This window comes from Aptenodytes patagonicus, chromosome 15 (genome assembly GCF_965638725.1).
Source record: "Aptenodytes patagonicus chromosome 15, bAptPat1.pri.cur, whole genome shotgun sequence".
NCBI classification, from domain to species: domain Eukaryota; kingdom Metazoa; phylum Chordata; class Aves; order Sphenisciformes; family Spheniscidae; genus Aptenodytes; species Aptenodytes patagonicus.
The window spans coordinates 10,267,680-10,276,621 of record NC_134963.1 but is presented as its reverse complement, the minus strand read 5'-3'; the positions used below and the strand labels follow the sequence as shown (position 1 = coordinate 10,276,621).

Below are 8,942 nucleotides of genomic sequence, written 5' to 3'. Positions count from 1 at the left end.
TCAGAAGGGTGAAAGTGAGAAAACTCGTGGGTTGAGATAAACCCTCCAACCACCCCCTCCAACCACCACTCGTAAGGAAAAGAGGAAAACAAAAATAACAAAGAGAGAAAAATAAAACCCAAGACAGACAAGTGATACAAATGGAAACAATTGCTCACCACCAACCGACCGATACCCAGCCAGTCCCCGAGCAACAGCCCCCCCGCCAACCTCCCCCCTAGTTTTATTACTGAACATGACATCATATGGTATGGAGTATCCCTTTAGTCAGTTGGGGTCAGCTGTCCCGGCTGCGTCCCCTCCCAACTTTCTGTGCCCCCCCCAAGCCTGCTCGTTGGCAGGGCAGCGTGAGGAGCAGACCAGCCCTTGACGCTCTGCAAGCACTGCTCAGCAGCAACTAGCACATCCCTGTGTTATCAGCACTGTTCCCAGCACAAATCCAAAACGGAGGAGGGGGAGTGGGGTGGGAGTGGGGTGGAGGGAAGCAGGTGGGGGGCAATGGGCAGGTGGGGGGGTGCAGGCAGCACCCCGGGGGTCCTGAAGCAGAGTTGTTATGGGGGGTGGAGCAGGGAGGGAGGAGTGGGGGCACGAGATAGGAGGGCAGGGGATGCGGGGTGCATGTCACGGGAAAAAACTCACATGGGGGAAAACCTTGCTTAGGGGGATGTTTCGGCGGAAAGCATTTGGGAGGGCAGAGAGACACACAGAGGGGGACAGGGGGGAGGAGACGGACACGAGGTGGGGGACAAACGGACATGGGGGACGGAGATGGACGGAGGGTATGTGTGGGTAGAAATGTGCATGGGGTGACGTGTGGGGATGACCCACTCCAGCTAACTGCCCCACTCCAGCTAACTGCCAGCAATGCCCCTCAAACTGCCAGCGTTTCACCCCAAATGTGGTTTGTTGGTTTGTTTTTTTTTTTCCTTTCTCCATAATATAAAAATTGGGGTTTTTTGCTTTTCCAAAATATTAAATTCTGGTGTTTTTCAGCGCTTTTCTACAACATAAAAATTGGTGATTTTTGCCTTTGTGCATGAAAATGAGTTGTGGCTTTGGGGTTTTTTTGCTTTCCGGCTGCACAAATCCAGGTGGATGTGGCTTTCCCAGGAGCTCCAAATTGGTTCCCCCCCCAAATTGGGGTTTTCCCCATTGCAAACCCAGAAGCAGGGGGTTTGGGGTATTTTTGTGCTGTGGCAGCGGCTCCTGCTCTGCGTGCGCAGCCCCGCAGAGGAAAGTCCTTGTTTGGGGGAATTGGCCCCAAATGGGGATGGGAAAAGGGGGAAGGGGCAGCTTTTGAAAGCGCTTTTATATCTTCAATAGAGATTAGAGGGGGGGGTCAAGTTTTTAAATCCTTTCTATAAACAAGGTTTCTTTGCATTTTAAAAACCTTATATAGCATAGACTTTTACACTTATGTATCTATTTACACATATATATATTTAGGGAATATGTTTTATATATATATTATCTATTTACACTTATAATATCTGTTTAGACTTATAGTTACACTTTTATATATTTACACTTATATATTATATCTATTTAGACTAGATCTATTTACACTTATATATCTATTTACACTTATATCTAGACTTATATATTAACACTTATATAGAACATCTATTTAGACTAGCTATCTGTTTAGACTTCTCTATTTTGACACGAATATCTTTTTAGACTTTTCTATTTAGACTTAGATATCTACTTACAATTACAGCTATTTAGACTTAGCTATCTATTTACACTTATATATAATCTCCATTTAGATTACATATAATATCTACTTAGACCTACTATGTAACACACAGTAAGCGTAGCTAGCTCTATCTATTCAGACATTTTTCTATTTTAAATTCCTTCATATATTTTTTTATTTTAAAGTCCTTCATTTTTAATTTATATATATATACACGAGTTATTTTTGTATTTTAAAACCCTATATATGTCTATTTAGAATTTTTTTATATTTGAAAATCCTTTATATAATACAGTAGATATAGGTTTTTATTTTTAAATCCTTCTACATATATGAATATTATTTTTCTATATATATAAAAATGAGAGATTTTTCTCTATTTCAACACCTCACACCCATATTTACAGTTTTTAATTTTTTTTTTTAACCCCCCCATGAATTTTTAGGCATTTTGGGGCTGTGACCCCCCATCCCCCACTCACCTGTTCCTCTGCTGCATCATCGCCACCCCGGTGACATTGGGGTGCCCCAAATGACATCACCACCCCCACTCCCCCCCTCCTTTTTATTCATCCCCCAAAAAGGCACAAAATGAGGAAAACAGCCACGACCAGCAGCTCGTTACATTAATAATGCCATTTACATATGTACATCCCCCCCCCAAAAGGAGGGCTCTGCTAGAAAAAGAAAGGGGGGCAGTCCCCAAAAGGTTGCAGCCCCCCAGGCCCTGTCCCGCAGGCTGGTGGCTGCCCCACGACATAGGGGGAGTGTGCCAGAGGATGTGCCACGTCTCTTGCTCAGGCTCTGCTCTGCGATGTTCCCCCTCCGTTCCCGCGCTGGGACAGGCTTCCCCAGGGCCACACACGTCCCCGGTCCCCGTTGGCCCCGAATTCTCCCCACCAGACAGCCCTCGCCGCCGCACCTGCGGGGCACCCACTGGAGACAGAGCCAGGAGCCTCCAGACACAGGGCTTACCCCTTACCGTCAGTACGCTTCACAACCGGCAGGCAAAGCTGGGCTGGGGGGTATCTATTGCGCACCACGAGACGCTTACAACAAGACATCTGAAAAACAAAAATCCCAAATTATATTTCAGCATATTAAAAAAAAAGCACAGAAGAAAGTAGAGGAATTCAGCATAAGGGATAGGATAGTAGTTGAGCTAAAGGAAGATTCTAGGTAAACAGGTCAGCTTGAAATACAACACATACTTTAAAAGCTAGAGTGATTTGAACACTTAAAATCAGTATTAAGACTAACTGATATGATTTGGAACACATTCTTAGCATAAAAGTACCCACTCTTTGGTGTTAGAAAATGTCTCATCCCTTCCTTACAGCATCGCTGTAAGGGAGATAACCCTGTGAGGCTGCAGGACAAGGTTGTACCGTAATCAGAATCTACGCTTACAGATCCACCACAACAGCTACAGCCCTCGCGCTGCTGCTGCACATCTTGCTTGCTTGGTCAATAAAGCCGAAAGTCAAGTGTAAAACTTTAAAGAGTAACATGAAAAATAAAGAACAAATCTCAGTAATTCACTTTATGCTAAAAAGGTGTGCATATGTTTATATATATCCAATAAAAACACTATAAAAGTATTTGATTTTCCTTTTGCATTAATTTAACTTGCATAGCTGTGAATTGATACCATTAAATCATCTATCTCCAAAATACACAGTTATAATTTGACTAGGGGTTTTTGTGTGTTACATAATTAGGAGGGACATCTGGCCAGCTGCACTGCCAAAGAGAGATGCTACTGAACTGCCAGGGAAACGCGCCATTGAAAGCGAGACAGAAGTAAAGTTCTTCAGAGCACTCCGTCAAAATATTGGAAAAAAAACCCGTAACATTCAGTTGCCTCTCTTTTTAAAGATTTAGAACAAATACTTAACTGCTTAAATACACCTAATAAATTATATGCTACAGCCAGGTGGCAGTTACAGTTTAAACAATGCAAGTCAATTTGTAAATTATACAATTTTAAATTTTAAAGAGTTTCATTTATGATAGAAAAATCAGTGAGATAAAAGATCCCCCATATGGTTTTACTTTAAAAAAAAAAAAATCAAATCCCCAGTGCTTGAATACATAAGGCTACCAGAAAGGACCGGCAGATTTGCTAATGCTTTTGGCTGCACTGAAGCATGCAGAGGAACATGTTTTTATGATGTGTTGCCTGTTAGATACGTTAGATACATGTCCATGGCACTACAAGAGAAATCCCCTGCAGCCCTGTGAACAGCAGTGGGGTTGTCCTGGAACGCTCAGGAATCCTAAAGGGGTGCAAGAGCCCTTGGGACTGGTCCCCACCCCCTCAGACACAATGCGTAACCTCCTCCCTCCTGGAGCACTGTCTTGAGGCACATTTTACTGAGCATGAAGGGACATGAACATGAGTTGAAAGAATAAAGCAATTGTTTATTAATTAGTGCACATAAATAACACCTGGGAATGAGTGTACATGGTTCGGCGCCAGTATGCTCCCCCTTCCTGTGACACCTGCGGGGCCATTACTGGATCACCGTTTGTCAGTGCAGTAGGGAAGGGTCACCTCCTGCCCTTGACGTGGCAAGAAATTTAAGTAGCTGCCAGCTTCTCCCCTGCTTTTTCTCTCAGGGATAGGATTTGGCTCGGGTATTTGAGAGGAAAATCCCAGATTTCACCTGTCTGTACTTTTGCCCTACCTCTAGAATAGAGCCCCGCCAATTTTCACAGCTCTTAGCTGACTCATCACCTTAGCAGTCTGACGTAGCGGGAGGTGGCTGCACCATATCAAACCCAGACCTTAGATCAGAGCACAGAGCCAAACGCTGGTTGGCACAGGAGAAGGTTACATACCCCACAGAAGGGTTCACAGCCTAGCATTTAGGGTTCAGGACTTACAGTTGATTATCTTAGGATTTAGACATTACCATTTCTGTAAGTCGTCAATCCCGAATCTAAGTTACAAACTGGAAATCTTGCAACCAAAATGGTTGTTGGGGATTTAAAGTTTACAGACGATGTTACATTTTAAATCCTGACAAATAATGACCCCCACAAATAAAGTAATGAACTATAACGCCTGAGTAAGAAACCCTCAGCAACAAATTCTCAACAATAAACCGTAAGTGGAAGACTCTGAACCCTCAGTTTTAAGTAAGAAATACCAAAGCATGTATGAGCAGGAAAGCAGTAGAGAACCAGAGGAATTTTTGCCCACAGCTTTAAAAGTTGACCCTTCATTTGGAAGCGAGGCAGAACAGGACGACACACACCAGAATGCACATCCGCTGAACCTACCTTCAGCGCCATAAGCACGAATTTATCTGCATCAGGGCCAATCACCTTTTTCTGTTTGTTTGTTTCCTCAGCTCCACAAGCAAACATCCAGAGCCAGTGACACTTATTATCACCAACCAGCCTTTCCTTAAGGAAAGCGAAACCTCCCGAGAGAGAGAAGCATTTGTGATAATTGGTAATATTCCTCCTGCAGTCACTAACAGCACCTCAAAAACTTTTTCCTCTGGCCAGTAAATGCCACCCTGAAGACTAACCAGAAAATGCCTCACAGAACAAAGGTAAAATACTGCAGCTGGGGAAATGTTTCTTACGATGTAAAATAGACATTATTTTAGCCTGTTACTCACATAATGAACATTTGTAGTTCAAGCTGCTTAACCACTAGGCACACCACTCACATTCCCACTGCCTAGCAAATACACGTCCTGCCCAGTGCCCACAGTCATCTTCAGTCTCACAGAAACAAACTCCAGCTCCCTCCACCCAGCAGCACGCGGACTGCCACTCAAGTCTTCCCCATCCCCAACTAGGGCACAACCACCCTCCACCCGCCCAGCCTCCCCGGCGCGCAACGCTGCCCCAGGACTTAGCTACGCCCAAGGTGCAAGCCAGAGATCGTCCTCTGTGGCCGGCCTGAGGTCTCTGCAGGGTTCCCAACTGCGACGCTCCTCCAACTGCCAGGCTACACCTCAGCACCTGCAAGAGGCTGGAACAGTTACCGAGCGGCCGGGCAACTGCTCAGCCCTCCCAGAACTATCCCCTAGTTCAAAGACCGTAATTTTTCCTACAGTGAAGGCTGTCTCTACACTGCTTTGGTCCCCTTCCCTGGCTCTGTTTCATACCCCTAAACCTTGCCCTAACCCAACGCTAACCCCTAACCCAGTGCGGAAAGACCACTACTCCCATCGTGCCCCGCAGGCCAACATGGCCGACCGGAAGCCCGGTGCCAGAAGACTACCGCTCCCGGCATGCCGCGCAGACGCGGCCGGCAGCCTGGCGCCTCGGGGCAGAGCGGCATTTTACGCTTCTCGCCGTCGCACGCCGGGGCGCTTCGTTCCCCCGTGCGCCGCCGCAGAGCGGAGCTGCCGGATCCCGGCCGCTGCCCGGGGCTCCCCGGGACAGCCGCAACCTGATCCCGATTCAGCCGCTGCCCGCAAGCCGCCTCAGCTGCCCCTTCGGCTCCGTTTCTCGTGGCTCGCCCACGGCACCCCCGCTGCCTCTCTCAGGACGGTCCCGGGCACGCAGGGACCCTTCTCCTACGCGGGACACGCGGCCCCAGGCACAGACACACCCCCCCCCCCAAACTCCTCCACCCCCCCTCCCCTTACCTCCAGCTCACCTCCCCCACCTGCGGTCCCAACAGGTAGGGCTTGGCAGAAGCTCCGTCCTCCCTGCCTGACCTCAGCTCGCAGCAGCTGCAGGCGGCACAACGCCCCGCCCGCGGCTTTTACCCAGCCCTGCAGCGGAGCAACGCCCTGCAGCCGCAGCCCCTTGGAGAAAAGGGGGCCGTTAGTACCGACGGAGCACTCGTGCCTGTCGGCTGCGCCCAGCCGCCCTCAGCCTCCTTACCCACAGCTGCAGGCCGCGCCCGCGGGACTGGGGCGGGGTGGGCACGGCCGTCAGACCGTACCAGCGTGCCGGGGTCTGCAAGGGCAGCAGAGGTGCACCCAAGTACTTGAGAGCAGCTTGCTGAAAGCTAACTGCAGAGCCCTGGGCTGCCCAAAAAGGAGAGTCGTCGTGAGGGGACCAGAGAGCAAATGGAGGGCTCAGGGGCACCAAAAAAAGCAATTTGTGCGCCCTGGGGCAAAAGGAACAAAAAGGGGACAAATGAAGGGCCTTGGGGCACTGTTACTACTGAGGTTTGACGCTCACACTTTTAGATGGGAGACTTAGGAAGTAACTGATATAAACCGATTATGGTATTTATTGACTAGCGAACACATTATGAGGAATTTGGGAAAGCAAAAAAGAAAATAATAATTAGCTAGATAAATAATATTAATTCATAATTATATGATTATGCAAACTATTCCATGCAGCTATAAAGCTCTTAATTATTGGCCTTAAATCTAACAAATCACATATATTGCCTGTGGGTTGTCCCAGGGGTCTTCCTCTGCTGTCCCGGTGGACTTGGGATTCGCTGATCACCTTTACTATCACCTGTAGGCACCTTGCGTTCCTACCATCACAGGGGTCTCCTCTGTTGTTGTTTAGACCTAGACAGGCTGCAGGAATGGGCTAACAGGAACCTTAAGAAATTCAACAAGGACAAATGCATCCAGGAAGGAAAAAACCCTTGTGACAACACAGACTGGGAACTGACTGAGGGACTGGGGAGCAGCTCTGCAGAAAAGGACCCGAAGGTCATGGCAGACAACCTCCTGAAGTCCCTTCTGACCTGAATTATTCTGTGATCCTATACCCTATACTCCATTTTTTCTGAAGTTGGGCCCACTGCTGCCATTGCACATCCTTTTCTTTACCTGAATGCCTTTCAAATAAACTTCTAAGTTTAGCATTGTTTTCAGTATCCCCTAAAACCCCTCCATCATAAAGTTCCCGTTCTGCTATTGGAACAAATAGTTACACTGTGACTGTTACCGCCTCAGCTCTGCTCTACTTCCTTGCCAGAATGTCTTTGCGCTTCTGTCGAAAGCTTCTGTAGTCTGTTTCATTGCTCTAACATCATGTCACTGTTTTCATAGAACCATAGAATCATTAAGGTTGGAAAAGACCTCTAAGATCATTGAGTCCAACCATCAACCCAACACCACCATGCCCACTAAACCACGTCCCTAAGCGCCTCATCTACTCGTCTTTTAAATACCTCCAGGGATGGTGACTCAACCACCTCCCTGGGCAGCCTGGTCCAATGTTTAACCACTCTTTCAGTAAAGAAATTTTTCCTCATGTCCAATCTAAACCTCCCCTGGCGCAACTTGAGGCCATTTCCTCTCATCCTATCGCTTGTTACCTGGGAGAAGAGACCGACCCCCACCTCGCTACAACCTCCTTTCAGGTGGTTGTAGAGAGCGATGAGGTCTCCCCTCAGCCTCCTTTTCTCCAGGCTAAACAACCCCAGTTCCCTCAGCCGCTCCTCAGAGGACTTGTTCTCCAGACCCCTCACCAGCCTCGTTGCCCTTCTCTGGACACGCTCCAGCACCTCGACGTCCTTCTTGTAGTGAGGGGCCCAAAACTGAACACAGTATTCGAGGTGCGGCCTCACCAGTGCTGAGTACAGGGGCACGATCACTTCCCTACTCCTGCTGGCCACACTATTTCTGATACAGGCCAGGATGCCATTGGCCTTCTTGGCCGCCTGGGCACACTGCCGGCTCATGTTCAGCCGGCTGTCGACCAACACCCCCAGGTCCTTCTCTGCTGGGCAGCTTTCCAGCCACTCTTCCCCAAGCCTGTAGCGCTGCATGGGGTTGTTGTGGCCGAAGTGCAGGACCCGGCACTTGGCCTTGTTGAACCTCATACAGTTGGCCTCGGCCCATCGATCCAGCCTGTCCAGGTCCCTCTGCAGAGCCTTCCTACCCTCGAGCAGATCAACGCTCCCGCCCAACTTGGTGTCGTCTGCAAACTTACTGAGGGTGCACTCGATCCCCTCATCCAGATCATCGATAAAGATATTGAACAAGACCGGTCCCAAAACTGAGCCCTGGGGAACACCACTCGTGACCGGCCGCCGGCTGGATTTAGCTCCATTCACCGCAACTCTGGGCCCGGCCGTCCAATTATACCTTGGTCAGAATCTTTTTACCTCTCTCATTTACAACCCTCATGCCGGCACATACTGTGCAGTAAATGTGCTTTCTCAACATCTCATTATCTCCTGAACAAAACTGTACTGTCAGCATCTATTCTTTATTGTTGTTCTTACTGATAACTGTTTTTAGTTCCTTCAATAAAATTAAAACGTACACCTTGTGCCAATCACCCCATGGTC

The 8,942-nt window shown here is 48.1% G+C and overlaps 1 long non-coding RNA gene across 1 annotated transcript; it reads right to left on the bottom strand.

The window, feature by feature from the left end:
- Positions 1 to 2,315: 2,315 nt before the first annotated feature.
- Positions 2,316 to 5,449, bottom strand: LOC143167618 (uncharacterized). The gene is made up of 2 exons (XR_012996570.1): positions 4,988 to 5,449; positions 2,316 to 2,763 (listed from the first exon to the last, which is right to left on the bottom strand). It is a non-coding gene; the product is annotated as an uncharacterized LOC143167618 (long non-coding RNA).
- Positions 5,450 to 8,942: the final 3,493 nt, after the last annotated feature.